The sequence below is a fragment of the Chionomys nivalis genome, chromosome 4 (genome assembly GCF_950005125.1).
Source record: "Chionomys nivalis chromosome 4, mChiNiv1.1, whole genome shotgun sequence".
Taxonomy (NCBI): domain Eukaryota; kingdom Metazoa; phylum Chordata; class Mammalia; order Rodentia; family Cricetidae; genus Chionomys; species Chionomys nivalis.
In genome coordinates, this window is record NC_080089.1 from 62,737,020 (window position 1) to 62,743,033 (window position 6,014).

Genomic DNA, 6,014 nt, shown 5'->3' on the forward strand with positions numbered 1-6,014 from the left:
ATTAGTTCCATAAAGTATTTTGGTATTCAATTTGTTTCTGTATATCTGCAATCTCTCTTTTTGTTTTATTCTGCTATTTTATCATCTTGCATTTGAGCTCTAGTTTTACTTAATTTATGTTATCAAGCTGTGCTATTTATTACATGAAGAAATTATGAAAATCCTTATGTTCTTGAGTTATGTTTTTTTTAGACTCTGTCTTTTGGGGCTTAGAGTTTCCTCTCCTCCCTCATTTCTTTTGTTAGCTATGGGTGAGATGTGAGCATGGAGAAAAGACAGCAACTATAACCCACATAGGGACTGCCTCATTCACATCAGCCAGTCAGCTCACCCAGCCTGCCTTCTTCCCCGTTTCCTGGCACTCATGTGTGACATGAGAAAATACCATCCTCTCTCCTGTTCTGTCCACTGATGTTTGATCTATTTACTCAGTTGGGCTTCTGTGTGGAAACCTGAGCAAAACTCATCTGAAATTTGTTCAGGCTATCCTAGATTTGGGGAGGGAGAAGTGAGATTTTGTTTTACTTTTTAAATTTGAGTGGTCTCAATTATTCATTCTTCTGTATCTTCCTTTCTTTTCCTCAAAATTGATTGTGGGATTGAGCGTCTGTTCATTTTAAGTTATCCTGTTTTTGACACCATGAAAAGGGGAAATGGTGTGGGAAGTCCTTCTGTCTATGTTTTGCTTTTATTGGTTAATGAATAAAGAAATTGGCTTGGCCTATAGCATGGGAAGAGGAAGGCAGAGTAAGAGAGAAGCCATGGAGCCACCGGAGATAGATGCTGGGAACTTTAGCTGGTAAGCCACAGCCATGTGGCAATACGCAGATTAATAGATACAGTTTAAATTAATACGTAAAAGTTAGCCAAGAAGAAGCTAGAGCTAATGGGCCAAACAGTGTTTTAATTAATACAGTTTCTGTGTGATTATTTCGGGGCTAAGCGACTGGGAACTAACTAGTGGCTTCCTCCAACAGTTATACTTAGAAAAGTAACCATACAGCTTAAGCCTCCAATCTCCTACATTTTTGCATTGCTTAATATGTTTCTATTATATTCTCTCTGTCCTTAGAGAGAGAGACCCACCATTAAGTTCTGTCACTTAGACAAGTTTAAAGGAAGCCTCTTTTGGAAAACCACCTCTGATTTCTTTCCCTTCTCTTATTATGTCTTAACATACAGTGTAAGAATCTGTACACTATCCCAGAAGCATTCATCAATTCAGAGCTCATTTGATGCTGCCTTACTCTCTTATGACCATAGAAAGAATTTAAAAAAAAAATAACAATAACAAAAAATTTAGGGCAGCTTTGTGGCTCAGTGTTTTGATCACTTGCCCTGCAGTTGCAATACCCTGAGTTTGGTCTCTAGGCCCATAGAAAAGGGGAGGGAGAGAATTGACACACACCACACACAGACACAATACTATAAATAAAAATGTAAAAAACACTTAGGATTTACTAGAAAGTAACAAGTGACACAGACACGTTAACAAAAAAAATCTTCTTTTGATAAGAATACAGCATGGCAGGACTAAACAGTAGCCTAGCTGTCCTTGTAACCTCAGAGCACCTCACGACAAACTCTCCTGAAGACGGCAGCTATAAACTTTAGACACACGCTTCAAGGACAGTTTGATGCTATCAGTAGAAGCTGAAACAGGCAAACACTGAGAGAAGGAAACCGCACCAGGTCAGACTCATGTCCGTGTGATTTCTGACCCGGATGTACTTCTCAGAAGTCTGAGAGAGAAAGAATGACTGAGAGCTAAGGAGTCACAGACATGAGAAGCCAGAGTGTGGAGTTCCAGGTTAACACAACAAGGAAGAATGCCAGACATAAAGAATTGGAAGGAGGTCAAACTTTGTAAATAAATGTCATACAAATTTTTGGTTGACCTGAGTCTAAGTCACATTCATATGAAAGAGATTCTTAGGAACTCGGGAAAAAAAAGGAACAAATCATTGAAGACTTTAAAAAAACTGAGCAAAGAATTCAGCTGCTACCCCACAAGAACAGAATTTGGAATTTAGGATTTAAATGTAACCAAATAAATTGCTTACTTGAATTATAATAAAAGTTAAAGAACAACGTGACAGAATTTAAACATATTATTTATAATGTGCATAACAAGGAAAAGTTACTATATATACAGAGAAACAAGACAAAGCAGCACAGAGGAAATGGAGAGAAAGTACATGGTTTCTCTTAATTACACTATTTTCTGGAAAAATACAGCTACTTGCTCTGAAGCTACCTGTGTACACCTTTCACCAGGTTCAAGCTCAATTCCTCACCAATGTGCACATTTTCCATATCCTTTTCTTCACATTCTGCCCTTTCTTGCTGTAAATTTGGCTAGAGCAGTGAGCAGTAGCCATGCCACAACCTGGAAGCTGTACTATCTTGAAATGTCCTCTGCCAAATAACTTAGTTCACTGCTTACACATTCCACCCCAGTCAAACAGACAGGACATAGTCAGAGTCTAGCAGAATGTGACACCGATGGCCTCTAGTACATTTCCCAGAATAGGCCTTTCTCCACTCTGGAACCTCACAAGGCACAGCCTTTTGCTGTGGTAAGCATTTCTGTGTGCATTCTGATCCCCTACATTCCTACCACACCTGTGCATCAAGCTCTTCATATATACATATACATACATATATACACACATACATATGTACATACATAAGTGTATTACGTATATATGCAAAGCTTCAATGTACAATGTAAGAATCTGCATCCACTTCCAGTAAAAGTGTGACTAAGGAGAAAAAATAGGTAATAACGTCCACAATGTTTTTCCCATTAGAGTTAAATCCAGTACTTAAGCAAGCTTTCCCCAAGTGTGATTGATGGCTGTCACTTGAAGTGGCCCAATGGCAAAAACCAGCTTGAGTCTCTTTAGCCTGTTTTCCCCAGTTTCATGACAAATAAACGCTCCTTTGTAGGAATATTATTCCACGGAACATTATTATTCCAAGGGATTAACAGTCTCTGGAATATAGTTTGTAAAAAGGGTTTATTCGAGTAACAGGATTAATGCCCAGATGATAAATACACAGCTGTAATTTGCTAGACTTTGGTGCCCTGTAAAGTTAGTAGATGACACTTTGGGTAAACAAAAGGCTTTCCTTAAAAGGAGCTTGGTACCCACTGGACAGAGTTTCCTAGTAGGAACTCTGGAGTGTTTCTGTTGCCCCTTTCCCCTGCTACCTGTGGCTCTATTTTCCTGGCACTCCAACAGAAATGCTCAGGCGGCAGAGCAGCCACAGGAGAACTGATGCCCAGCGCACCTGTGCTGCCATGACATCTCACACAAGGAGACAGGCCTACACCCGAGGCCACACATGGAAAAATGAGTTTAACAGTAGCCCTACCTATTAAGATCAAGGAAAGACTATGAATTTATCACTTATCATTGCGATCATTGCTGTTTATTCCCTGGCTGCAGAGCACTGTGCCAGTCTGTAGGCATTCTAGTTTAAATACTGGCTGGGGTCATAAGTGAAATGAAGTTTGGTCCTCATTTACCTCATACCAGCAGTTGGGTTGGCACGCAGCTGCAGAACTGCTGGGGTCCTTTTTATTTAATTTGGCATCCCTTCCTGAGCGGTACTGAGACTTTACAGTGACGACTCCACTGGGCTTTGCCACAATTTCTGCATAACATTAGTAAAGGCTCTGAGGAGATGCCTAAGCAAACCTGAACATAACATTAGTAAAGGAGACGCCAAGGCAAACCTGAAGGGGTTGATGCACTTACCAAGCAGGTGTTTTCACTGAAGTCAATAGAGAGCTAAACTCAAATACAAATCAAAGCAGTATAAAAAGATCTTGACTAAATTTAGCAGTGAAATGGACTTTAAGGAATAGAATTTGACCATTTTAATGCCACATGCAGGTCTAAGGGTCTGTCCTTTTTGTAGTTTCTCTTAGATTTGCTTTCCCAACGTCTGAACAGTACTGTCAAAACAACAGATAGCTCAAGTTCTGAGAGTCCTGCTTATTACGTGGGTTAGTCATATAGCTGACCCTGTGCAGTACTGCTTCTGACTTCTAAAATGAAGTCATGGAAACATGGAAATAGGTAAGAATGATGGGGACAGGAGGCATGACACAGCATTCAGCAAGTGTGCCGCTGAATCATCAACCCCTTCAGCAAGTTTGGCATTTGCAGGGTTTGAGGATGGGCAGTGCTGGGCTTCCCTGGTTTTGCTAGCAGCCGGTCTAGCCAGTGAGTGAATGACCCTGTCTCAGAAAATAAGATGGAAAAGCAATTGAGGAAGACACCTAACATCAGCCTCTAGCCTCCACATGCATCCTATGACCACCACACACATGTGAACCCACATACATGTACACCCCCAAACATGCCCACTCATGTGTTTACATGAACATGTACACAAATGATTTCTACAGTCAGAATAGAAGATAGTTCCCCAGCTGGACGGTGATGGTGTACGCCTTTAATCCCAGCACTCGGGAGGCAGAAGCAGGCGGATCTCTGTGAGTTCAAGGCCAGTTTGGTCTACAAAGTGAGTTCCAGGACAGGCTACAAAGAAACCCTGTCTTGAAAAACAAAAACAGCAACAAACAAAAGTTTCCCTGAGCCTACTTTTCTGTTTTCCATGTCATGGGTTGATGTTCCCAAATAAGGAGTCAGTGTCAGAACTGAGGTCAGGCCCAGAAAGTACCCTAGAGATGGCCTGATTCCAGAGTCTAAGTCACAGACAAACAATGACTAAGAAGTAGAAATAATTTGTCCAGAAACCAGATATTCAGAACAGACCCAGTACTGGAGCCTGTATAACACAGCCTTTCTTACACACACACACACACACACACACACACACACACGCATACACGCACGCATATACACACGCACACATGCACACACGCATACACACACAAGTTAATATCATATAAAGTTATAGTACTTTAAAAAGAAGGAAAAATACTTCCTTTGATTAAATTGAAAACAGTTTTATCTTTTAGAGTTTTCTAATTTTTTCTTTCCTTAAAAATTTTTTTAATACACTTGGAGCTTTCTTTGGTACAAGGTACAAGGCTAGGATTTGACTCAAGGCTGTCTTCCAAACTCTTCTCTGAGCCACAGGTGGCTCTACTGGCAAGCCCTCCTCTCCCTTCTGGTTCCCAGGGCCTCCTTCACCACTGTCTGTGCTCACTTTCCTATCCCACCGATCTGCTAACTCTCTCATAGAGTGCCGTCATAACTGCTTGAGCCTGTCATGCTTTAGTAAGTGGTATGGAAAGTTCACCTTCATGAGTCTTTCTTAGGGGAAAAGGGTCCTCTGCCCATTTATTCCTCACAATAATAAACACTGGCAAGTTGAAAAGAATGTTTCATTCAGACGAAATTGCCTGAATGAATTCCTATGAATTGTCATTGGAATTGCATAGATATGAAGATTAATGTTGAGAGAATTGCCATGTGTGCTGCAGGCTTTCTCCTGCTCGGGAGTATGATGCCACTTTCCACTCCAGGTGTTCTTAGATGTGGCTCTTCAAAGTTTTGGAGCTCTGTTCACAAAGTTCCTGCACTTTCTGTTTCAGGATCATTTCTCGGTACATTTGCACTTGACATGAGAGAAAAGGGGGAAGAGGGAAGGGAGGGAGGGGAGGAGAGAGGAGGAAGGGAGGGAGGGGAGGAGAGAGGAGGAAGGGAGGGAGGGGAGGAGAGAGAAGGAAAGGGAAGGAGGGGAGGAGAGAGGAGGAAAGGGAAGGAGGGGAGGAGAGAGGAGGAAGGGGAGGGAGGGGAGGAGAGAGGAGGAAGAGGAGGGAGGAGAGGAGAGAGGAGGAAGGGGAGGGAGAGGAGACAGGAGGGAAGGGAGGGAGGGGAGGAGAGAGGAGGAAGGGGGAAGAAATCTACTAAAATGTTTTTATGTCTGCCTCTGCCCTGCCTGGGCTGAGGTCATATAGCTTTTGTCTTCTTACCATTGTATCTGCCATATTTTCTTCAATGACAACAAGAAAATGAGTTCTAATCAGG